This window comes from Temnothorax nylanderi, unplaced genomic scaffold (assembly GCF_030848795.1).
Source record: "Temnothorax nylanderi isolate EJ_2023f unplaced genomic scaffold, tnyl_v1.0 TNYL_tig0157_pilon, whole genome shotgun sequence".
Lineage (NCBI taxonomy): Eukaryota > Metazoa > Arthropoda > Insecta > Hymenoptera > Formicidae > Temnothorax > Temnothorax nylanderi.
The window spans coordinates 239,485-267,379 of NW_027249219.1; the positions used below are offsets into that span (position 1 = coordinate 239,485).

At 38.0% G+C, this 27,895-nt stretch overlaps 1 protein-coding gene and 1 long non-coding RNA gene across 2 annotated transcripts in view; one reads left to right on the plus strand and one right to left on the minus strand.

Moving 5' to 3' along the window:
- The window catches only part of LOC139777660 (sodium channel protein Nach-like), a 197,930-nt gene that overhangs the window by 92,692 nt on the left and 77,343 nt on the right, over positions 1-27,895 (minus strand). The window lies entirely within an intron of this gene.
- Positions 23,948-27,893, plus strand: LOC139777675 (uncharacterized). The gene is made up of 2 exons (XR_011719406.1): positions 23,948-24,614; positions 27,836-27,893. It is a non-coding gene; the product is annotated as an uncharacterized lncRNA (long non-coding RNA).

The window sequence follows — 27,895 nt, forward strand, 5'->3', positions numbered from 1 at the left end:
GCAGTTAATATCATTGCCGACAGGCTGCGCAGGATTGGCTTCGACCTTGAACCCAGGAAGACTGGTGGAGTTCTCCAAGAGTGGCTTCGTGGATAGAAATCTTACCATCCGTGTTGGCAACTGTGAGGTGTCTAACTGTGGCGGGGCGAAGTTTCTTGGCGTGTGGCTGGACAACTGCCTGAAGTTTGACCGACAAGTACATGAAGTCAGGGGTAAGGTAAACCGAGCTAATTCCATTATAAAGTACCTCTATAAGGTGTCCAAGGGTATGGAGGTAAATACGGCACTGATGTTGTACAAGAGCCTGGTTAGGTCCATCACGGACTACGGGAATTTCGTGTATTTCCCCAGAGATTCCACATTGCAGCTGAAGCTGGAGAAGGCCCAATACCTGGGCATCCGTACCTCGCTTGGGTACAGAAATAGCACCCCCAATAATGTAATCGTTGCAGAGGCGAAGGTCAGGCTGCTAAGGGATCGCGCTGCCATGCTTGGTAGCAACTTTATTAACAAATCTATCGCCTACAATCGGAATGGCTTGTGTGATAAGCTACAGCGTCTTCTGGATTGCGAGAATTACGCCCGTTTTCGTCAGCACATGTACAGGCTATCGTTGTTATCGGAGTTCTGGAAAAAGGCACGCCCGTTTATAGCAGGTATTGGCATTCCCAGAAAATTTGAGATTTTTCGGGGCACATACGGCGCGCATACTTTCAAACCCAAGGTCAATTTCGCAATCGGCAAAGAGAGAAAGAGTAACAGATTCTCGGATCGATCACTAGTCAGAAAAATCATAGACCAATACGGTCTAAATCGGAACCCGGAGATTGTTTACACGGACGGTTCGTATAACGAAGAATCGAGATCCACGGGTGCTAGTATGGTCATTTGTTATCATTGCAGGATACCGCGTATAAGATGAGCCTGTCATACCTCTGCTCTTCTTACACCGCAGAGGCCTTTGCTGTGAAGGCTGCTCTCCAGTTGATGAAATATCAGAGTAGAGATAGAAGTAAAGATATTATTGTGCTATCTGACTGTAAGTCCGTTCTCCAAGCTATATACAACAATCTTCTCAACGTTCACAAGAACAGGTATATCACTGAGGCCAGGACCTTGATTTTTGATTTGGAGACAGAATGTAATAAAAATGTTGTAATGGTTTGGATCCCCGCTCATGTCGGTATCATCGGTAACGAATTGGCCGACGGACTAGCTAAGGAGGCGGCCAGCGAGGAGGCCGACCCCTCAATTGAGATACCGGTGGGGGATCTCATGATGCGTGTGAGAAGGGAGACGTGGGACGCCACGCAATTATCGATTATTCGCGATTCTGCGCACAAGGGTGCGTTCTACTTCGATAACTTTTACGACCGTCATGCGGTTAGACCATGGTTTCGAGAGGTTAATTCGGAGAGGTATTTTGTCACACTGATCAACAGATTGAGAGCTAACCATTACAACCTTGGAGTCTCATTGAAGAGGAAAGGATATGTTGATAGCGAGAGGTGCGAGTGCGGCTATGAGAGGGAGGACCTCCAACATTTGCTGACGAGATGTCACAAATATGATACCTAGAGAATTAGTATGGACACGGAATTAAGAGCTGAAGGCTATTTGGATGACATAGATATCTGCCGTCTCATCAAAATCAAGAATTGGAATATATTATTTATTATTTTTAAATTCCTTAAACAAATTGACAAAGTCATATGATCAATATTGAAAAGTACTCTAGAACTAGTGTATTTGTGCCAATTACCCTAAGGTATAAGGCACCGTAATTGTCCTCACCCGAGGACGCTTGAAAATCCCCCCGCAGCAGTCAAAGATTTATTAAAACAGTGGGGGTTTCCTGATCTCATACAACTGTTTGAGGGTAAGTAAAGACTTTTATTTCATCTATATTTATCTTTATCTATATTTTACATACACAGTGGCTAGTATTCTCATCTCAATTGTATCAATAAATCAATATAAAGTATTTATTTATTTTTGAAAATGAAATATATGTAACGTGAACTAAATGCTGAACGTATTTTTTTGGCACATTTATGTAAAAAACGATGCAAGAATACGGACAAACCGTAGTATGTTAAATTGAAAGTAGACTAGTAAAAAAGAAAACCGTACAGACTGAAGACACATAAACTAAACAAAATAAAAAAAATTGATAAAATCTATCTTTCTGTCGAGAGTTTATGACCATTGTCTATTATTTTAATTAATTAATTAATAACTTTATAATTATTGTAAATCACTTGTAAAGCATTCATTGTAAAAAAAAAATTTAATGTGTAGACAAAGAAATTGATTTCAAATCACTTCTACGGTTAAAACCTGGCTCAAAAAACTTAGAGGTTCTTATCCTTTGTTGTGCACACCTATTCGAAATTACGTATTATGCACAGGGGGTATGCCATACCCCAGTCACTTAAAACGTTTATTACAGACGTACAATTCGTTATTTTGACTCAAACAAAATTGCTGGCTATTGTTCAAAGCTTCCAAAATAAGGTCTAATAGGTTTCATTAATATTTTGCAACATAAAAGAATTATAAATGATATGTTAACTAAAAAAACCGAAAAATTGACTTTTCACTAAAAAATGCATAAAAAATTCAATTTTTAATATTTTTTAATAATTTTTGCAGGATTACTTTCTTGAAATACTACACTTTCAAGGAAAAATATTAGTTTATAGCGGAGTTGAAAAAAGTATATTTATTTTGCTATATGAAGTCACGCGTTTTAAAAAAAATGAGAGCCAAGAGCAGACTAAAACCGGGCGGGCAAAACTATGTATAGGATCTTGAAGTGTTATTCCTAGACTATAGGTAGATGCCAGCACAGGTCCCGATTCGCATTGTACGTATTAGAAAAACGCGTTTGAAAATACGCTGGGGTATTTTCTACCCCCAGTGCACAACAAAGGTTAAACCTAACATAGGCAAAAGACTAAAGTTTGAAAAAAACTTAGAAAATTTGCAAAACTCTATAATTGAGTCGGAGACAATTTCCAATAACAAGGTAAATTTATTTTATATAAATAACGTAGAATATATTGTTTATCTTATCGTACTGCACTTTGGATTTATTTATTAATAGACTATAAGGAATATATTTATATAAGGATTTATTTATTAATAGAATATAAAGGAATATTTATTTGAATAAATATTCTTGTACTAAATTAATACGAATTAATAGCAATAGTGCACAAAAAGTTAATGAAATAAAATTTGTAAAATATGTTTTAATATTATGTCATATATATATATATATATATACATGAATCTTAATGGATGCACCAACTTTTTACCATAGGAGATGAGTTACCGACTGCAACTGTAATCAACCGAACGATCCATAGATGACACCAGCTTGAATCGACCGCTTCGATCGACGAGTTCGAGGTGATGTACAGGCAATTCGTACACGATAAGCAATATGTACACGACAGGCAATATGTACACGATAATTCCTACGCGTAAACGGAATTTTGTAGTAACTTATGATAATTTACTTCGCGTAAACGAGTGAATTATCGTAAGTTACTACAGAAGTAATCGCTCGCGTAAACGTAGAAACAGATACAAAAGATATTTCTTTCTATTATATGTTTACGCGAGCGTTACTTCTGTAGTAACTTACGATAATTCCTTCGCGTAAAGGAAATTTTGTAGTAACTTACGATAATTTACTCTGCGTAAACGAGTGAATTATTGTAAGTAGTAATCTCGCGTAAACGTAGTACATGCGGTAGATATGTTGCGCATAGATGGAGAATAATAAGAAATCGCGTTATTAAATAAAATTATATGTAAAAAGAATAATGCGTAAGACAGTTGGATATATTAGAAAAGTATGTACATATGATATACGTTATTTGATTCACAGTTTTTAACTTGCCTGTACATCACCTCGGACTCGTCGATCGAAGCGGTCGATTCAAGCTGGTGTCATCTATGGATCGTTCGGTTGATTACAGTTGCAGTCGGTAACTCATCTCCTATGGTAAAAAGTTGGTGCATCCATTAAGATTCACCCTGTATATATATATATATACATATATTGTATATATTATATACATATATATATATATATATATATATATATATATATATATATATGTTATAGGAAAGTAAGATATCAATTAATGCGCCAATCGAGATAATTGATATAACATGTGAAACAAGTAGTCCTGTAACAGTAAATGATACAAACCATATCACATCTGAAACAACTATTCCTAATATAATCGTAGAACGTGCAAGTGATGTTGAGATAATTGATACTGTACAGGTTGACAATATTAAAATAATTGTTGATAAGGAAAAGGGACTTGTTCAGTCAGATGAAGAGGAACATATCGAGCAGAAAGAAAACAAACATATAGAATTTGAAGTGTGCGAAATTGATTAATTTTAGCTTGCCAATGCTATTCGTCATCTGGTACGTATTTATGTTTAGCATATTATTTAGAATACTTGTTGTGCCTTTGGAATTATAATAAAATAATTAAATATTTCAAATATATTATATTAAAGAAAATATATTTCTATTAATAAAAAAGCGTTTATTTGTGTAAAGATATTAAAACTAATTTTTCCTCTTATATAGGATCTGAAAACATTTTTAAAAGAAACTAGCACCGGCTATATCATTTTAAACCACTATGAAACGCATGGTCAATTAAATGGACTAATGCGTAGAAAATTAGCAGATGTAATAATAACACATTTGCCAATTGCTATCACCAAGAAATCCCAAGAGAACATTATGGCTTCATTCAGCGTAAAATTTTCCGGAGGACTAAATAGCTCCCCAATCGGATCTCCGGGGGGAGCTGCTTTGAATGATGCCACACGAAATGGAATAAACCTGCGCAACAACCTCCAAATAGGCACATGGAACACTCGGGGCCTCCTACAAATCGGGAAACTGCTCATTGTAGAAAGAGAAATCCAGTCCCTCAAGCTGGACATAGTAGGACTGAGCGAGACACACTGGAAAGGGGAAGGACACTTCAGCACTGCATCCGGCAATGTCATATATTTCTCGGGCCACAACTCAGAGAGTCGCAACGGTGTGACTCTGCTGCTTTCCAGGACAACTAACAAATCGGTCCTAGGGTACAAGGCGGTCAGCGATAGAATTTTAATACTAAAAATCAATGCACACCCACTGAACATCAACATTATACAAGTGTATGCCCCAACGGCGGAGTCGACAGAAGAAGCCATCGAAACATTCTACGAACAGCTAGAGAATACTATAAACGACCTTCCCAGAGGCGAAATTCCTGTTGTGATGGGGGATGTGAACGCGAAGATTGGACGCACAACTGTGATAGACCAGCAACTCAAAGAAGTGTTGGGACGCTTTGGCATGGGGACCAGAAATGACCGAGGAGACAGAATGCTTCAGTTCTGCCAGGAACACAACTTAACAATAGCCAACACACTGTTTTAACATCATATCAGAAGACTATACACATGGAGGTCGCCCGGCGACAGATACAGGAACCAAATAGACTACATCATGGTCGGATCACGATGGAAATCCTCCATCCTAAACTGCAAAACCTATCCCGGTGCTGACTGCGGAACTGACCACCAGCTACTGGTAATGAAGTTCAGACTGCGCCTGAAAAACATCCGCCAACCCCAGAAAGTAATAGCAATCAATGGTGCTAATAAGGAACTATTCCGACGAGAAGTCCAGCAAAAATTAGCCACCAACACAGCGGATATCATAAACACACAAGACCCGAACCAGGAATGGGAAGAACTCAAAAAGATTATTAAAACAGCCTTGGAATCAATCCAATGCAAAAACCGCCCGAATAGATCCAACAAGTTCTGGATAACGCAACGCACCCTCGTCACTATCGAGGAACGGAAAGAATTAAAAAGGAAAGGACTAAAAACACAGACAGCAAGGGATACGTATAAAGCTCTATGCAGAAGAATACAAAGAGAATGCAGACAAGACAAAAACGAATACATAAAGGAAATCTGCAGAGAAATCGAAGAGCACCAAAACTCCAACGACACCCGCGATCTGTACAGGAAAGTTCGTGAACTAACACGAAAACTCACTCCGAGGACAGCGGCCATCGAGGACAAAAGCGACAAGATTCTTTGGGAAAGCAACGACATAGTAGAACGCTGGACGCAGTACTGCGAAGAACTGTACAAAGAAGATACGGTAGCAGAAAACGGGGAACAAGCGATAAAGATGACAAACGAGCGGGAACCGCCAATACTGAAAAGTGAAGTGGAAGAGGCCATAACGCATCTTAAACCAAATAAAGCACCCGGCTTGGACGAAGTGTCCGCCGAAAAGATAAAGCTGCTGGGAGATGAGGGCATCAGGATAATTCACGACATTTGCAATAAAGTCTGGCAATCGGGCCAGTGGCCTAAGGATTGGGCCAAATCTGCCGTAATACCCATCCATAAAAAGGGGTCCACACGAAAGTGCCAAAACTATCGCACAATATCTCTGATATCCCATGCCAGCAAGATACTACTTAGAATAATCGACAGTAGATTGCAGCAGTATCTGTCTCACCAAATCCCTCCTGAACAAGCCGGATTCGTTAAAGGCAGAGGAACCAGAGATCAAATATTTAACATCCGCCAACTGATAGAAAAAGCACGCGAATTTAATACGCCTATGTTCCTGTGCTTCATAGACTACAAGAAAGCGTTCGACTGTGTAAGATGGAAAGACCTATGGAAAGTGCTAAGAGAGATGGGAGTCCCGGATCACTTAGTGACCCTAATAAGCAATCTGTACAAGGAGAGCGCGGCTGTCATTAAGCTGGAGAACAAAAAATCGAAACCCTTCAAAACACATAAAGGGGTGCGGCAGGGCTGCATATTGTCACCCAGGTTATTCAACATCTACGGCGAATATATAATGAGACGAGCCCTGGAAGGAAACAGCGGGGGAATAATAATCAACGGCAAAAACTTGAATAATCTCCGTTACGCTGATGACACCACCTTAATAGCGAAAAACGAAGAGGAACTGACCAAAATGCTGGAATCAGTTACCAAGGAAAGCAATGAAGTAGGTCTACATATTAACCTGGAGAAGACCAAACTCATGGTGATTGACAGGGGCAACACGATACAACGGAACAATGTACGCCCAGACATGGAAACGGTCAATGAGTTCATCTACTTGGGATCCCTAATCTCCAACATAGGAGGAAGCGAAGCAGAGATAAGAAGACGTATAGCAATGTCGCGAACAGCCATGGCGAACCTCAGGAGAATATGGGAAGACAAACAAATAACAATAAACACAAAGATAGCCCTGGTGAGATCCCTGGTGTTCTCTATATTCTCATACGGAGCGGAGACATGGACCATCAAGGCAGCGGACAGGCACCGCATAGATGCGTTTGAAATGTGGTGCTGGAGACGGATGCTGAGCATCCCTTGGACGGCAAGAAGAACGAACGTGTCAATTCTTAATGAGCTGAACATCACCGACCAACTGTCCACTATTTGCCGCAGACAAGTTCTCCAATACTTTGGTCACATCTCACGTAGAAACCTGGACAATCTTAAAAAACTGATTGTACAGGGGAAAGTGGAGGGGAAGAGACCAAGAGGCCGGTCTCCATCGCGTTGGCTGGATCAAATAAAGGATATCACAGGCCAACCATTACAAAGAAACCTCCGAGAAGCGGAAGACCGCCATTGTTGGAAGACGGTGGTTCGCCACTGTACATGACCATAATGTCACGACTCTTCAGACATAGAGATACGACGAGAAAGAAGAAGAAAAGAAGAATCACCAAGAAATCATATCCGTAAGTATAATACAAAGCACAAAAAATATACATATAAGTAAATAAACATATAAAATAATATAAAATAAATAAAACAAAATACTATAAAATAATATAAAGTAATACTTACTTATAGTATTTATATTTACTTATTATTTAGGCTTGAATTGAAAAATATGCACATTAAAGATGCACAACATTGCTATAAAAGTAGCTAATTATTTTAAAGAAAAACCTGAATTGTATTATGTGCCACCCTTACATGAAGGGCGACACCAAAAGATTTCAAAAGGAATATTTGCCGTTTGAAATAAATACGGAATGTAAGTAAACTATTACTATTGATTTTGCTGTAATTATTACTATGCAAGACATGTAACGTAACATCAATATTAACTATTTCTTTTTGAAAAATAAATAAATAAAAGTTACTATACATAAGAAAGCTTATTTACTATAAAATTAAAAATACATATTATATGTGTAGGTTTAAAATTGTGCGAACTTCATCTGCAATGGTTAAAATATAATAAGGAACCATGGACCGAGTTTGTTGAACATTGGGAGGCAAGTCGACTTGCTAGAATAACGGATATGACTACACACAAGGATGGAAATGTTCATCTCATTTTTACGAAATGGCCAATTTTAAAACATCCGCAGAGTTACAAATTGGTGAATATTTTAGCAGCAGTATTTTTATTTCGAAAAGTTCGTAGAAGCCATGTAACTGATCATTTTTAACAATTTTTTTACAGATCGAATCTGATTATACTGCACAATTCGGAAACATACTTTCTATATACAATGAATGGCCAGAGTTTTCACGAAAAATATATGCTTTCATGAAAATTAAAATTAAAGATAAAGTATATGAGGAACAATTAAACCAAATAAATGAAAATACATCAGAAGGTAACACGTAAAATTAACATTTTCTATTATTATTCAATTTAATTACTTTGCTATCCCATTATAATATAGATACATTTATTTCGTAATCCCTCAATTTTTTTTAGAAGAAAGAAATATTAGTACTCTTAAAACTATTGCCAGCATTATGTATCCCAACAATGAGAATTCGTAAGGGTACGAGAAGCATGAAGCCTACAATAAGTGAATCATTAAATTCTTTTATTTTATCAGTAAATGTAAATAATATTGTTATATTCTTTATATTTTATGTAAAACAATTTTATGTATGTAAAAATATAATTGCTATAGTTGAGCTGAAAGAGATATTTATTTCTTGTTATTCCAGAGTTTTGCTGATTTTGAACGTGATATTGAACGTCAAAGGAATAGAACAGCTGCGTTAAATTTGACTCTGCAACCATTTATTATTTTCGTAGGACGTGACGCTAGCTCAGTTAACGGATACTAGGTTTGCATCGATAAAACATTATACAAAATTGAAAGTGCTCTTAAAGCTGTCGACGTATGCTACAAGTGCTTTTTTGTATTGCATGCGTGCTATCTTAAAGAATCTCAACAAATATGGCTTCTGATACAAAAATGTTTATATAATATATGACAACTGAGCACGATGTATGCAATAGCAAAGTTACATCCATCGAAATGACTTTAAGCAAGATGTAAAGAGATTATTTCTTTATTATTTTTTAAAAATATTTTTATTTTACGATAATGTTATACACTGGTACAGTCAAACTCCTCTTCCTGCAATGCGAAACAAAAGTATAGACGAAATTTTGGCAAAAATACAAAGGAAAATAAGAGGACAAGTATAGATTCGATGATATACAAGATATGAAACTATTTGCTTTTGTTTCTTTATAAAAGATTTAATGTTTTGCTAAATGTTTATGAAATGTAAAAATTATTTTTTATTTATTTTGTTTTATACCGTATTTAAGTTTAAGTTTAAGGTAATATTCTTTTCTTTTATAGTTTTATGTCCCTTTAAATTGAGAGAAAGTAGGAAATATCATAAGCATATAAGTAATAAAAAGTAAAGTTTTGTATAGAACTACATTTGAAGGAACTTGTACAATTATTGTGGGAAAAAGGACGCAAATACGGATACGTTTAGACAAGTTTATTTTACGGCGGATGAATACAGAGCAGGGGGGACAAACTTTGCTGAATTTTTGGGCGACGGAAGTGGGAATACGGGGGGACAGTGATAGAGGCAGCACCGTCGTTCCTTTCTCTTCTCCTCTCTAATCCCCTCGTCACCAAACAGTAGAAGCGCGGCTGAGTGCGGCTGAACTCATGAAGATTCGTTAAACATCAAAACATTGTGCAAGATTAAAGTGTATTGGACCGCAGCATAGAATTTGCAAGAGGAATAGAGTAGAAGGAAGGAAAGCTGAAAGGATTTATCGAAACGATAAGTTTATTTATATTTACATATATTACATATATATATATATATATATATATAATATTTATATAATATTTAGTTTAGAATATTAAATAATATATTAGTCTTTAATATTAAATATATATATTGTCATTTATATTAATATAATTATTAGTATTTTAGTAAGTAATTTTATACCAAGATGGTACGTAAGTGCTGTGTGCCCAAATGCATTTCGAAGGACAGCTGTACACCTGTACATAGGCTTCCACGAGATACACAAAAAGCAGAACAATGGCTAAGAACAATTAGACGGACTGATTTGATAGGTAACATAGAAATAATAATATTTATATTAATATGGAAATAATACTTATATTTGCTTATGTTGGAAATATAAGCATACGCACTCATGTGTGTGTGTGTGTGTGTGTTGTGTGTGTGTGTGTGTGTGTGTGTGTGTGTGTGTGTGTGTGTGTGTGTGTGTGTGTGTGTGCTGTGTGTGTGTGTGTGTGTGTGTGTGTGTGTGTGTGTGTGTATGGGTGGGTGTATATGTGTGTACGCGCGCGTGTGTGCGTGCGTGCGTGCGTGTGTGTGTGTGTAATATATAATATGTTTACAAAGATTTTGTTTATATTACAGGTGCATCGAATACAATACTGAAAGAATTACGGATCTGTACTTTACATTTTCCAGATCATATGATTTTTGTTGACACAAAAAGACGTGTACTAAAAAATGATGCTATTCCATCTATGCATCTATCTGATAGATGCATAGATGGAATAGCATCATTCTATCTGATAGATGCATAGATGGAATAGCATCATTTTTTAGTACACGACTTTTTGTGTCAACAAAAATCATATGATCTGGAAAATGTAAAGTACAGATCCGTAATTCTTTCAGTATTGTATTCGATGCACCTGTAATATAAACAAAATCTTTGTAAACATATTATATATTACACACACACACACACGCACGCACGCACGCACACACGCGCGCATACACACATATACACCCACCCATACACGCGCGCGCACACACACACACACACACACACACACACACACACACACACACACACATGAGTGCGTATATGTGCGTATGCTTATATTTCCAACATAAGCAAATATAAGTATTATTTCCATATTAATATAAATATTATTATTTCTATGTTACCTATCAAATCAGTCCGTCCAATTGTTCTTAGCCATTGTTCTGCTTTTTGTGTATCTCGTGGAAGCCTATGTACAGGTGTACAGCTACTACAGCTGTCCTTCGAAATGCATTTGGGCACACAGCACTTACGTACCATCTTGGTCCCTTACGGAAAGAAACTACAGCGGATTACAGAAAATTATATTACAGGAACTACATAAAAGTATTACACAAAATTACAGACTGAAGTATTGTAATATACTGTAATATTTTCGTACTATACGCTCGGATTACAGGAAAATATTACAGGATTACAGGACTACAAGATTGCAGTCCTCTTAATACTAGAGGACACTGATTTCCGATATTCACCCGGCATAAAAAAAAATTATTTTTTTCTTAGTTTTATTACTTTTTTATAACTAAATTTGTTTCTTAAGATGCAGTCTATGATTATAAATATTTTCTTGTATTTGAAAAACACACTTACCTTGGTGGGATTCGAACTCGGGACCTCGGGACCTCTGGATCGTGAGCCAACTGCCTTACGTGGTAGACTACTTCTTAATTTGATGTAAGTGTTATATATAGTCTACATATGTCATAACCAGCACAAATATATAATTTTTCAAAAATCATCTTAAGATACAAATTCAGTTTAAAAAGAGTAATAAAATTTTAAATTGGATATATGATATAATATTTCTTAAAGTCGGGTGAATGTCAGAAACCAGTGCCGGTTCATTATGAAATTACTTATAAAATATGAAATTAAAAAATAATAAAATGTGGTTAAAAAGTGATACATTAAATCTAATAAATTTCAAACAATATTTATAGAAATAATTTATATATATACAGCTGCATTGAAGTAAAAGTACACTATATATGGAGGTGGAGGGGTAAAAACCACAGTGGTGTAACTCAAATTTTTAAAAATATTTTCTCGTGTGCATAGATGCAATCTGTACAATATATAAATTGCATCTATGCACACGAGAAAATATTTTTAAAAATTTGACTTACACCACTGTGGTTTTTACCCCTCCATATATGATAAGACTCGCTATTTCAAATTTTATGGATTACTGGTAGCATTACGTTTAATACACATGTGTAGTAGTGTATTACACATTTTGTAGATTACATGTGTAGTCTACTACACAAGTCACTTACCACACGTGTAGTATATTACACATATAATGGATTACACGTGTAGTCTATTACACAAATCACTTACCACACGTGTAGTATATTACATATATAGTGGATTACACGTGTAGTGGATTTCACCCTTCATGATTAGACGTGTATTCCATATTACAGGGATTTCACGCACTAAGTAATTACAGCGTGTAATAACTACAGATTATTGTGTTCCTTTCTGTGATAACTACAGGTGGTCCTGTAGTAACTACACAAGTGTAATATTTACTGGCTGTAGTTTCTTTCCGTAAGGGGTATAAAATTACTTACTAAAATACTAATAATTATATTAATATAAATGACAATATATATATTTAATATTAAAGACTAATATGTTATTTAATATTCTAAACTAAATATTATATAAATATTATATATATATATATATAGGGGAGAGTTGGCAATTACCGCGCGGTTGACAATTCCGCGCCATTGTTTATCTCAATAACTATTTGTATTACGCGCCTACAATGATGTTAATATCATAGAGTAACACGAAATACCCCACCCGCATGCGCCGTCAATGCGTTCCGGCCGTCCATGTAAACACAGTGCGCTCTGGAAGCTTCTCTGCTTGCTCGTTGCAATTTTGCTGGTAATTTCGATAAGAGGTGAGTAACATAATATTTTCATTAGAGAAATAATCCTGACGGATTTGATAAGCTAAAACACTATAAAATTAGGTTGCAAAGTGATTTTAGAAACACGCGTTTCTTTCCTATATATTTTAAGGTTGTAAAGTGAAATTATTGAGTTTGATAATTTCGCGCCCAAGGTATAATACTCATAGGTATAACGATAACTGTGTGTTAACAGTTACCAAGACTGTTTAGTTTACAATGTAAGGTGCTTACAGAAAAGATCGTTGCTTAAGTTTTGATTTGAATTTATAATGATCGTTATTTGTTAACGCATTCACTTATTTTTATATGTAAGTACCTACTAGACGATATTAATGCATAAATATAAAAAAAACATTTTGTTATTGTGTTCTACTTCATGTCACTGGCTGAAGCCAGAGTAATTTTTATAGGTACGGCTTTATTAAACTGGGCACGATTTTATCAGACCTGGTCACGATATTATCAGACCAGTTTGATAATACCGCGTTTTCTCACTTTTAAAAAATTATTAATATTTTAGTTTGTGTTTAACTTTCAACATTATTGGTATGATATATGGATAGCCAAATAAATGACCTATCTAAAACTGCACAGTTTGTTTTTTTTAAAGCATTTCTGAGCTTAGATATACGCTTCGGTTCTTAGGGGCTCGGTAATTGCCAACTCTCCCCTATATATGTAATATATGTAAATATAAATAAACTTATTGTTTCGATAAATCCTTTCAGCTTTCCTTCCTTCTACTCTATTCCTCTTGCAAATTCTATGCTGCGGTCCAATACACTTTAATCTTGCACAATGTTTTGATGTTTAACGAATCTTCATGAGCTCAGCCGCACTCAGCCGCGCTTCTACTGTTTGGTGACGAGGGGATTAGAGAGGAGAAGAGAAAGGAACGACGGTGCTGCCTCTATCACTGTCCCCCCGTACTCCCACTTCCGTCGCCCAAAAATCCAGCGGAGTTTGTCCCCCCTGAATACAGAGCATACAGAGTGTGCGAGAGACTCGCTCGCGATCGAGGTATATATATGTATGTAAATCAAAGGGAGGGGGTAAACGGCGTAGTGTTACGCAAGTAGTTCCCTCGCGCGACAGCGCGCTGCGTCTTTAGGGCACGCTTGCAATGCATGCACGGCTGGTTTCTTATGCGGGAACTTTTTGATTCTCCAACAACTATTTATACATGTGGATACTGTTTTATATTTTATGTATATATACAAAGATTTTCAGTTAGGTTTTTTGAAAAGTGGATATATTTAGCATACAAGAGTTTATGTATTTTATCATAACATATTATCGTATGTGCTTCCAACATTTTATATGTATCTTGATGAAAGAATAAAGTATCTATGTTTTTTATCATAAAATTATTTTCCAGATTATTTATCGACAATTTATATTTATACATTTTTATTTGATGTCCACATATACATATTTTTTAAGTATATTTGCAATATGAAATATTAATATATTTATATAGATATATCATTTATATTATGTAAACACATTAATTTAATTGCATGTTTTATAATAAACTTATGTAATATGTATATGTCAGCATCTCTTCAAAGTATTGCAATATCCCAGATAGCCAAACCTGAGCAGCAGATTCCAAGCAGAGTCTGCATTAAATTTTTGGTATCAGAAAGGCAACAAATTGCACGCGGAAACTGCTCTATCAGACGATGTTGTCAAACTGTAGCCAGAAATGCGACAGAGCCTGCTGACAGGCAATGTGAGCAGATTAGCAGCAGAAACCGCGCAGAGCCTGCACACATACTTGGCAGCAGATTGACAACAAAGATCAAGCAGAGCCTGCGCGCATGACTTGAAAACAGAGTGGCAGCAAAAACCGAACAGATTCTTAATTAAGAAAGATGCATGGTAGCGCATCTTTCCGTGATAGTTTGCAACGACGCCACTAAGCGGCGCATAATGGTAAGACTAACTCGTAAGTAAATTTCAGTTGAGGGCTAATATAAGCAGGGTTCCTGCGAAGCAAAATTATAACAGCCGCGAGACATATCTTTGTCAGCAATACAACGCAAGGCTCAACCAAAATTGCTGCAATGATATAGATATGCAAAATAATATTTTTCAAAGTAAGATGTAAAGTATATTGTGTGTAATGTATATTTTTCAAATATTAAAAAAATCTTTCAAACGTGAAACAATTATTGCTGATTGGGTTAAACATATTTTATTTTTCGAAGCAATATTTCTGATAGAAAAATTTTACAAATATTATTGTATATATTTATTTGCAATCTTTTAAAAATATTTTCGAAAATATTTTTCTGACATAATCTGGCGGACATAGAAAGATTTAAAAAATATTTTTGTAAATTATTTTAATCTATACCTAAAAAATATTTAAAAAATATTTAAAAAATATTTTGTGCTGTATGGGTATGGACAAAGTCTGCTCGGTTTTTGCTGCCAATCTGTTCTCAGGTCTAGAGTCCTCTACTAATATATAGGACTCTACTCAGGTCGAGCGCGCAGGCTCTGCTCGGTTTTTGCTGCCAATCTGCTGCCAGGTTATGTATGCAGGCTCTGCGCGGTTTCTGTTGGCAATCTGCTTACATTGCCTGTCAGCCAGGCTCTGTCGACAGAACACGAGCTTAATGCGGACACAGATGGCTATGGTTTTGGTGTGGGATTTTGATCAAATTTGCTGCCAATCTGCGCGCATTCTGCTAACATTTTGCTATCTGGGATGTTATATTACAAGCTTCTGAACCCTTCCTGTCATAATAATACATTAACACGCAGTCACATGCATGTGATGCATTCATGCGTCGAACCATCAGAGCTATAATTTTTACAAAATATTTAGTAATATATGTATAGTAATACTAACCAACTTATATATATATATATATATATATATGGGACGTTCCACGTCAACCGGATCAGTGCTGCGGCCAAAATTTAAAGCGACGAAAAAATACGTATGAGGTCTCAATTTAAAGCTTGAACAAAGAGCTACAAAAAGCCATATGCGCCTTAGCAAAAATCAAGATGGCGACGTCAATATGGCGGCCATAAACTCAAAATTTTTGATCAATCAACCGGCTCAGTGCTGCCGCCAAAATGTTCAGCGACAAATAAATTCGTATAAGGACTTATTTTGAAGCTCGAACTGAAAACTTTTAAAAGCCGTATGCACATTTGCAAAAATCAAGATGCCGGGTCCAAGATGGCCGACTTTTCGTCAAAATTTGATGTCAATGCCTTTAAAAACACCAGATTTGTTTGAAAATTTATCGACAGGGATTTTGAACGTCACTTCTCTCAAATCTGGTGTGATAGGTTCCAAATCACAAAATGGCGGATCCAAGATGGCCGACTTTTCGTCAAAATTTGATGTAAAAGCCTTAAAAAACACCAGATTTGTTTGAAAATGGATCGACAGGGATTTTTAAGGTCACTTATCTCAAATCTGGTGTGATAGGTTGCAATTCACGTAATGGCGATCCAAGATGGCCGACTTATGACTAAAATTTGTATCGATTGCCTCTAAGAACACCGGATCTCGTTGCAAAAGGATTTATGGAGGTTTCTAATATTGGGATTTTCACTCGTAACGTAGCCGTGACGTCACAAGGCCAAGATGGCTGGCCTATTCCTGAAAATTGTACGCAAACATATGATCTGAGGTGGTTTATCGTGCCTTTTAAACGCGTGTGATAAAAATATGTACTTAAATATAAAAGAAATATGTGCATTTGAACAGTGCACCCCTTCCTCAAGGAATTTCATGGAAGGAGAAAATTTTGTTGTGCTTTGGACATTTATTAACATGCGGGATAACCTCTCAAGATGATGACAAATGGCATTTAACTGCATATTGCCTTCAAATGTCAGATGTTAAAGGTGCACCTCACGAAATAAACATAGTGATATTGAAACCAGGGAAAATATCATCCGCAAAATGTAGTTGCAAAGCAGGGATGAGTGCAAAATGCAAACACACGGTTGCAGTTTTGCTATATTGTAATCGGTAAGTACATATAAAAGTTATTAATGTATGTTAACAATAACACATGTAGTAGTATGCTGTTTCTAATCAATGTAAACTTTTAGACATGATGTCGATAAATTTGAGAATATTTCCTGCACCGATAAAAAATGCATCTGGAACGTACAACACAGCGCGGCTGTAGATGGGTATAAATCTGCACCTCTGGAAGATCATAAGTGTTTCAATATTTGTGAGAAGAAATTAACTTTTCTCACATGTGTTATTGTTAACATACATTAATAACTTTTATATGTACTTACCGATTACAATATATCAAAACTGCAACCGTGTGTTTGCATTTTGCACTCATCCCTGCTTTGCAACTACATTTTGCGGATGATATTTTCCCTGGTTTCAATATCACTATGTTTATTTCGTGAGGTGCACCTTTAACATCTGACATTTGAAGGCAATATGCAGTTAAATGCCATTTGTCATCATCTTGAGAGGTTATTCCGCATGTTAATAAATGTCCAAACCACAACAAAATTTTCTCCTTCCATGAAATTCCTTGAGGAAGGGGTGCACTGTTCAAATGCACATATTTCTTTTATATTTAAATACATATTTTTATCACACGCGTTTAAAAGGCACGATAAACCACCTCAGATCATATGTTTGCGTACAATTTTCAGGAATAGGCCAGCCATCTTGGCCTTGTGACGTCACGGCTACGTCACGAGTGAAAATCCCAATATTAGAAACCTCCATAAATCCTTTTGCAACGAGATCCGGTGTTCTTAGAAGCAATCGATACAAATTTTAGTCATAAGTCGGCCATCTTGGATCGCCATTACGTGAATTGCAACCTATCACACCAGATTTGAGATAAGTGACCTTAAAAATCCCTGTCGATCCATTTTCAAACAAATCTGGTGTTTTTTAAGGCTTTTACATCAAATTTTGACGAAAAGTCGGCCATCTTGGATCCGCCATTTTGTGATTTGGAACCTATCACACCAGATTTGAGAGAAGTGACGTTCAAAATCTCTGTCGATAAATTTTCAAACAAATCTGGTGTTTTTAAAGGCATTGACATCAAATTTTGACGAAAAGTCGGCCATCTTGGACCCGGCATCTTGATTTTTGCAAATGTGCATACGGCTTTTAAAAGTTTTCAGTTCGAGCTTCAAAATAAGCCCTTATACGAATTTATTTGTCGCTGAACATTTTGGCGGCAGCACTAAGCCGGTTGATTGATCAAAAATTTTGAGTTTATGGCCGCCATATTAACGTCGCCATCTTGATTTTTGCTAAGGCGCATATGGCTTTTTGTAGCTCTTTGTTCAAGCTTTAAATTGAGACCTCATACGTATTTTTTCGTCGCTTTAAATTTTGGCCGCAGCACTGATCCGGTTGACGTGGAACGTCCCATATATATATATTAACCCTCCGTCTAACAACGTTATTTGGGATCTTTTGATTGACAACGTGGATCTGTCGCCTTTGACGTTATTTTCCCATAACTTTAAAGTATTTTAAAAAATCTTAAAAAATTCATAAAACATCTGTGTGTTAACATTGTAGATAACGATTTTATATATAGTTATTTTGATAAACATCGTTTATTTAATATTTTCTGGCGGGCTTGCAAATTTTACGAGCAGATGTTGTTTTGGCTCGAACGCTGGTGACTGTCAAACGGAGGGCTAAGAAATTGTTAGGTTAACTGCAGGTACCGTTCCGTATTGCTTTAACAAAAGTGTTTTGTACCATAACAGACTATTTTGTTAAAATTACCAAATAAAAATTTATTTTGTAACTACAATCAAACTTTATAATTACTACAACCAAATGAGTAACCAAATAATATTGTTTAGTTAACTCAAAAAATTTACCAAATTTTGCTTGGTCAACCAAAAAATTATTACATTTTGCCATCGTAACAAAATTATTTATTATCTGTGAACAACTATATTTTTTTGTTACCATTAGTATAACTTTTCTCTCAGTGTGGTATACGGGAATCGAATTATGACACGCGGCGGTATGCAGAGAATTACGATACGCGGAATATGTACAACGGTCTGACGCGGCGAAATCTGTACGCGGATCTCTCGGACGAAAACGCGGTACGCGGTTGGGAGAATCCGTTGGAAGGGAACGGCCGGTCAGGTTGAAGCTGGCCGGCCGGTCGGCTCTGGGAATTCTCGGCGCTTCGGCGACAAGACGGCTTGTTCGAGCCCAAGTTGCCTTGACCTCGCTGTTTTGTCGTCGCAAACGAAAATTGGTGGTGTGACGGAATGACGGAATTCGAGCAGTGCCCAAGATCTCTTGGAACGAGGACGCTCTAGGAGTCGGAAGGTTTCTTCTCTCTGAACCAGCGGATCGGAGAGCTGTCTCGAGATGAAGTGTCTTTTACCGTCGCGGGACCGATGTTTTATACTCCCCCGGAGCGATAGATTCGGTGGGGGTAGCCGATCGTGCGAGACGCGCGCCGGGCGGAGCGGCGCGGTATTACGGTTCCCGGCCGCGCTCTCGTGCTCGGTGAAGATCGGCTACCATCGGCGCTTGTCGGAGCTCCGAAGGGATATCGGTGCTGCGAGCCGTTAATGACTCGCACATACGATCTAATTTGTGAGCGATTAAAAAAAGATGTGGGCGCACCGCGCCCTGTCTTCGCCCGATTGGTGTTTGGTCGGGCGGCATCCGGCCGGTGGTCGCCGGGAAGCGATGCGCTTATGGGGCGCATCGTTACACGGTGGTATTTCAGTACTATTGTAGGACAGTGAATTACAATGTATTATTCTGCATATGTATTTATGTGAAAAATATGTATATACACGTGCATGTATATACACACTGTGACGTTGCAGTTTCGCTGCACCGTGGCGCGGTTTCGCGCCCGAGGACGGTTCAATAAAGAGTCAATGCGAGATCTCCAGGGGCATAATTTATCGCGTTTACGTTTTCTGATCCTTTTTTATTTTCTTTTGTACTATTGCGTGGCGCCTCACCGAGCTGAGACCCGGAGTTCCTGAGGAAATGCAGCGGATCGCGAGATGCGGAGTCGACCGAGAGGATCGGGACGAGAGATCGATCGACGAAAGCGGACCGCGGCGAGGCTCACGGGCCGACGAGCGCAAGGGAGCGCAGGAGGATACGCGCGCGGCGCGTGACACAGCGGCGGGCGGACCCGTGGAAGCAGGGCCCCGGCGCCGGGGCAGAACGAGTTTTACCTGCTCTCCTCACCTGCAGACCGGACTCCGGGATGGATGGCCACCATTCCCGGACCGAGACGGAGGAGCACGGAGACATTAGCGTCCCGTCCGCTGCCGGGAAAGATCCCGGCGAAATCGCCGCGCGATCGAGGAATCATTAAGCGCCCTGCGGGAGCCGTGATTGACGGCCCTGCGCAAGGATACGTCGCGAGCCTGCGAGCTCACCCCTAATTGGTCCGCGCTATAGCGTCGAGGGGCCGCGTACGCCCGGGGTGGGGCGCGCTATCGATTCCGCCATCGAGCGAATTTTCGGCGACACTCTCGGATCGTCCTCCGGCGAAGCACGCGGCTTCAATCTAGAGCGGCGAATTACGCCCGATTATTCGAGCTTTACGACGACGACGACCGACCCAACCTTTGGCGGCGGAGTATCCTCGGGAGGAAGCAGACAAACGGTGAAGTTGCCTCGCTTAAAAATTGTGTAAAGCCACGACACCGCACCGCCCTCCGGGTCGCGCTCTCGCTCGGGAATAATTTCGGTAATTAGCGTGTTCGCCGACAAGGCGTGATTTAGCGATCGGCAGCGAAAGCGAGGGGCACCGGAATGGTCTCGTGGCCATGGGATCGCGACTGAACTTGCAAACCCCTGGAGATCGCGGTAGACGTATCCGAAACGGATTTCGATCTCGCGAATTCGCCATTTTTCGCGACCTTCGCGTTCGCGACCGCGTGTTTCATTGTGCGTCGTAATTCGTGCGGTCGGGACTTAGATTCCGCACGCGGCATTACTTGCGTCAGAATATGACTCGCGTTATTAATTGTGTTGGACTATTACTCGCGTTCGGTTGTTCCTTGCGTTAGGATAATTGCGTTGGAATATGACTCGCGTTGGATTTCTTGCGTTCGGTTGATTCTGGCGTTAGAATAATTGCGTTCAGACAGTACTTGCGGTAGGATACGATTCGCGTTAGACTAGCATTCGCGTTTATTATTGCATTCCATTGTTACTCGCGGTAATTTCGTATTTTCGCGTTAGTTATAGTATTCAGCGGTATGCCGAGGGACTCGGCCCATCATTCTTCGCGTTAGAATATTACTGGCGATACCGTGTGTTGCGTTCATACTTGCGTTGGGACATTGCTTGCGCTACGAAGATTACTCGCGTTAGATTAAGGTAATTTGGCGACAGAATTCCTGCGTGGCTTTGGACGTTGCGTTCACGCGCTCCGAGCGTGACGCACCACCATCTCGCGATATTTCACGTTTGACTCTAATTCCTATTATTTCGCGTTTACTCCGATTCTATACCTATTATTCGTAAGTTTAGTTTTCTACTAGTGTTCTCTGATTTGATACCAGCGCATTCCGCGCGTTTACTGTAAAATACTTGATGTCTAATCTCTTCCGTTCATTTCTGACGTCCGCGTTACTATTATTATTTGTTTGATTCCTGACGCCCGCGTCATCATTTTTTTGCTTGATTTCTACGGTAGCAATGGAAGCCGAACTGGCACTAATTGTTTTACTTGAGAACTACCTCGGATTAAACGTTGTTATTCATTTTCTTTAATTATGTGAGGGAGTGATTTATGCATCACCCCGCCGAATATTGCGCTGCCCTTCATCAACCCCGCCCATAACCGTTAGGTCGAGCTGGCCGATCTCTCGCACACCGGATTCATTGCGTTTTGCGTTTCCTTCGGGTGTTCGCGATCTTAGCGTACTTAGTGGACGCGTGTTTACGCGTCTGGCGCCCAACATTAAAATTTCGTGTCGAATTGCCGGACTGTGCGAGGAGTCGTCGGATAGGCCCATCAATCCTTCTCTCCCTGACCCTTTTGATCCGTCGTGCGCTTCGGGCGCGAAAAAGACGTAACAACACATATATATGAAGCCCGGCTGGCGCACAGAAAAAAAGAAGTAGCAAATCAACATTGATTGTATATACGCAAGAATATATAATCTTTTTATAAAAATTTCAACTTTTGTTTTAACTTCTTTTCTTAATTGAACCATATAAAACTTCGTTTAACTATCAAGAGACACGGTAGTGTCTCGCGCCAAGTACACGCGAAGCGAGACCGCACCGTGACTCTTTTATGCGACGCGACGAGTTGCGAGTACTCGAGATGTTGAGATCTCAATAACGAGTGAACGGATCAAGTTCTAAGTAGGCTTGATCGATAGCTTGGGGTCGATTTATAAAGAAAACTGTTTTTATTTTTCCGCTACGTGTCCTACGATCGGAGATATTGCGATGCAAAGTCCAAATGTGAAAATTTTATATTAAGATACGTCGTCGTTAAGATACGTCGACGTCGTCGTCTCTCAATCAGAAGAGGAACGTAACTTTCACTACTTTCAACAGTAGATGGCTCTTGATTTCCGATAAGTCGCGCGCATTATTATCGATCTAGTATCAAGAGACACGGTAGTGTCTCGCGCCAAGTACACGCGGAGCGAGACCAACCGTGACTCTTTTACGCGACGCGACGGGTTGCGAGTACTCGAGATGTTGAGATCTCGATAACGAGTGAACGGATCAAGTTCTAAGTAGGCTTGATCGATAGCTTGGAGTCGAATTAGGGGGGGGGGTTTCTTATAATATTTCCGCTACGTGCCCTACGAGCGGAGATATAGCGACGCAAAGTCCAAATGTGAAAATTTTTAATTAAGATACGTAAGATACGTAAGATACGTCGACCGTCTCTCATCTCTCATGTCATTGGCTGGAGTCGCGTCACTTTCACTTTTTCGACACTGGCGGTGCTGCGGTGCTAGTATCGCCAGTTTCGATATGTATCGATATATATATTATAACCTATATATGTATACGTGTGTGTACTGCGCGAGTGCAAATAGTGAACCGTTCAGTGCGCTGTCAGTCAGTTCATCAGTTAACCTATCTCGAGAGACACGGACGGTAGTACGCGCGGAGCGAGACCGACCGTGACTCTTTACGCGACGCGACGATTAATTCAAGGTAATTGTTTTATGTAATTATCCTATAATTATCTTATTCTATATATTACTGTTATTTATTTTACTGTTTACTACGTTTACGTGAGTGTTTACATACAGGTTAACCTATATTTTATATATTGACGGCAGGTAATAGTTTACGTTTACGTGAGTATTTACTTCTGTAGTAACTTATACGAACGATATCTCATCGTAGTTACTATAAAATCTCCCGTTTATGCGGAGGAATTATCGTATCGTTCGTAAGTTACTACAGAATTAAGTAACGTTCGCGTAAACGTAGTATAGGTTATATTACCGATTTCTTACAAAATTTTACATAAAACGCGAAATTCACTTATGGGAGCTTTCCAGCAAGCAATACAGGTCGACACAGGTATCGTTTTGTCTTTGTTACTCATTACCAAAAAAGAAAGATAGAACGACGTTTGTGTCGGCTTGTGTCACTTGCTGGAAAGCTCCCTATGTATGCAAGTTTAACGCCTATTGAGTTAATATAAAATAATTTTCCTAAATGTAATAAAAATAACACGATGTTATATATGCCGTTTGCCGTGAATATATATATATATATATATATATATATATATATATATATATATATATATGTGATTTCTGCCCAGTGCTCTGAATGTTATATGTGATTTTCGCCCAGTGCTCTGAATGTCATCTAGTCATACATATCATGCTTTGATACAAGGAACGTGAAAAAGAGCAGGAAAAGAAAAGAACAAACAGAAGAGACAGATTCAAGCTTTGTCTTTTAATCTGGACGAAGACAATGCCGAAAAATCCCCGCCGTCAGAAAATGAGCAATCTGATGGCCTCGCGATTAAGAAGATTAAGAAAAATCCAGATGTAGATACAAGTTTCTTGCCAGATAGGGAAAGGGAGGAGGAGGAAAATAAACTTAAGGAAGAATTGAGGCAAGAATGGGCTAGAAAGCAGAACGCGTTGAAGGAAGAAGAAATTGAGATCACATTCAGTTATTGGGATGGATCTGGCTATCGTCGGAGTGTTATAATGAAGAAAAGTGAATGTCTCAGTAATTTAGAGAATTTTTAAGTTATTAAAATACTCCAGTGTCACTTTTGGAGTAACATTGGCGTGATATATAATGTTCTACTGCATAAATTAAATTTTCACATACAGGTAATTCTATCTATCAGCTTCTTCAGAGATGTTTATATGTTCTGAAGCGTGAATTCAGCGAGCTTAAAACAGTAATGGTAGATCAGTTAATGTATGTCAAGAAGGATCTTTCTTATATTACCGCACCATTATACGTTTTACGATTTTATTGTAACTAAGGTAAAGATACTAAATGATAAAACTTATGAAGCAATATCACAATGTTGGCATGTTATTTTAATGTATGTAATATTGCAATTAGGCACGAGGAAAAAGCGAACCTCTGTTCACATTTGACGTTCACGATGATATTCGTGTTATGCACGATGCTTCTGTCGAAACCGAGGAATCACATGCCGGAAAAATTTTACTTAGGTATTTATCATTAAAAGAATACTTTGTATAATTCTCTTTTATGTTATTTCTCATTAGATCATGGTACGAGAGGAACAAACACATTTTTCCAGCGAGTAGATGGGAACCTTTTGATCCAACGAAAAGTTTTGAGAAGTATACAGTGTCGGATAAAAATAGGAAGAAAGATCAAATCTGATAAACTTAGATTCAACGAATTGTCCAATTTCGTTTAAAGGATTCAGATTCAAAGGACTGTAATTTAGTAGAGCTACATAATCGAGTAAACGAATTAAATATTATCACATAACTGAATGAATTAAAATCACAATCCTTAAAAATACAATGTAGCTACAATATATATACATATATATATATATATATATATATATATATATATATATATTGTAATATATTACAATCTGTTGTATAATGAATCAATTGTACGATGAAACAAAGTTATTTATCTGGTTATAATATTTACAGTCCTTTGAATCTGAATCCTTTAAACGAAATTGGACAATTCGTTGAATCTAAGTTTATCAGATTTTATCTTTCTTCCTATTTTTATCCGACACTGTATACTTGTCGTAACTTTTCGTTGGATCAAAAGGTTCCCATCTACTCGCTGGAAAAATCTGCTCGTTCCTCTTGTCCCTGCATAAAACGTCTTATTCAAAAATATTGTTTCGCATTCACGAGATTTTGTCATGAATTCTACTTTGCAACAATCTCGGATTGGATCACGGGTCAATACTTTTCAGTGCGATACTGGGAATAGAACGTGAAAATCTTGTATACCTCTGAATCCAATAACATTAGCAAAAGAAGTGAATCTTTTTCAATGCGAGGGTTCGCATTCGTTTAAATGTTATCTATTGCGATTGAATGCGAGGGATGTTTTGAGCCAAGTGAATTCTTTTTAATGAGAGAGTTAGCATTCGATAGAATTTTATTGAATGCGATAGAATGAGAGGAATATTTGAAATGAATTGAATCCTTTTTAATGCGAGAATTCGCATTCGTTTGAAGGTTATCGATTGCGATTGAATGCGAGGAATATTTTAAGCTAAGTGAATTCTTTTTAATGCGTAAGTTTGTATTTGTTAAAATTTTGCCACTCCGAAAGGAGATTCGAATACTTTTCAATACGTAAGGGCGAAATAAAATATATACTTGACTGTTTCAACACCGCAGCCAGGCGTGTGGTGGGGATAGCGCACACAAGGAAAGAGCCGTGCACACTGTACATGCGCACACGTACACGGCTCTTTCCTTGTGTGCGCTACCCCCATCACACGCCTAGCAGCAGTAGCAGCAGTGCTGAAACGCAAGATCGGCTGGATCGGCATGCTTCGTGCTCGTGCTATTCATTATCCCGTCCAATCCCGTCGTGAAATATTTAGTGTATTATTTCCTCGTGAAAACAAGTGCAATTAAGAGATTAAGTACAACTGAAATGCTGAAATATGTTTCTATACATATTCATTCGTTCCACTAAGGAATTTGCAACAATACCAGCTTCCAAAGTCCCACATTTCAGACTTCTATCGGTATTGGTTAATGACCGAAAGAGGTATGGATGACATTCAAGCAGATATGGAAGCACTAAAAACGTTTGACTACATCCGGAAAAAAATTGCTGATATGAAAACTCTCCCACGAGGCAAGTTACTGCTACATTATTTTCAATACAGTGACCCATATTTATATTATTTTACATTATAATTGTGTTTGTAGGTGATAGAGAGACTCGAGGAGAAACTCAGGAGGAAGAACGTGAATCCGATGACGAAAATGAAATGCCCGAAGAAATGTGAAGATTTGCTCAATCCCTGAATGAAGATCAGATTGAAGACGATAAATTTCCAGATGAAACAGAACCTACTAACGAAGATCAGGAAGGCCTTTCCGAAGAAGAACGACAGGAAGGAATGGAAGCCTTCTTACCAAATTGGGAAAGTAGACATCCGGAACAAGAGCAATGCAATTTAATGCACAGAATGCTGTTAACCAAATGTACGAACCTGAAAATTGCAGCAACCCACCGGTCCCATCAAATAATTTCCATTCTTTTCCATCCACATTTTTCATTCTTCCAAGTGATGTAACGTTAAACGAAGTAATGTCATTATAAGCGATTGTGACCATTGATATGTCACGGAATTCTTTCAGACAATTCCGTGACATATCCATCGTCAGGCTGCCTGATTTCATATGAAAATTATTTTATATGAAATTGGGCAATGTCACGGAATTGTCTAAAAGAATTCCGTGACATACCAATGTAATTTACTTAGATTATAAACCAAAGAAACTCTTATTCTATTCATCGTTTATTGTGATATTTCAAATATTTTTTTAAGTATTACTTCAGACGCTTCAGACTGATTGTGAGATATATTAGCTAATACCCTGAGAGTACAACATGTAGTAGAGCTTTATAAAGCAGCTTTACTTAATTTTTAAGCAAGTTTCATTTTCTCACCTGCTGTATTTATAATTAAACGATTGTAATAAAAAAATTATAATTTTAAAATTTGTCTATTTCTACTTTGTCATAGAAAGGAATATGAACCTCTATTTGCTAATACTTCCAAATCCTTTTCAATACGAAGCATTGATGCCAAAAGTCGCATTCGACGCGGATGAATTTAATGCGATCCAATACTTTTCAATGCGAAGCCTCAACCACTGCTGTCTCACATTCAGCGCGGTAAAGTTTTATGCGAACCAATACTTTTCAATCCCTTTCTTCGCATCAGAAAGCAGAATTCAGAAGTATTCAAAATATCAATACTTTTTAATTCTTTTCAATCCGACATTTTATGCAGGGGTACCATGATCTAATGAGAAAAAATAAAAAAATAACATAAAAGAGAATTATACAAAGTATTCTTTTAATAATAAATACCTAAGTAAAACTTTTCCGGCATGTGATTCCTCGATTTCGACAGAAGCATCGTGCATAACACGAATATCATCGTGAACGTCAAATGTGAACAGAGGCCCGCTCTTTCCTCGTGCTTATAGATATCCATTAACAGGTGGTACTTATGGTCGGCAGTCCAGACTCCGGAAAATCGCATTTTGCAAAGAATTATATG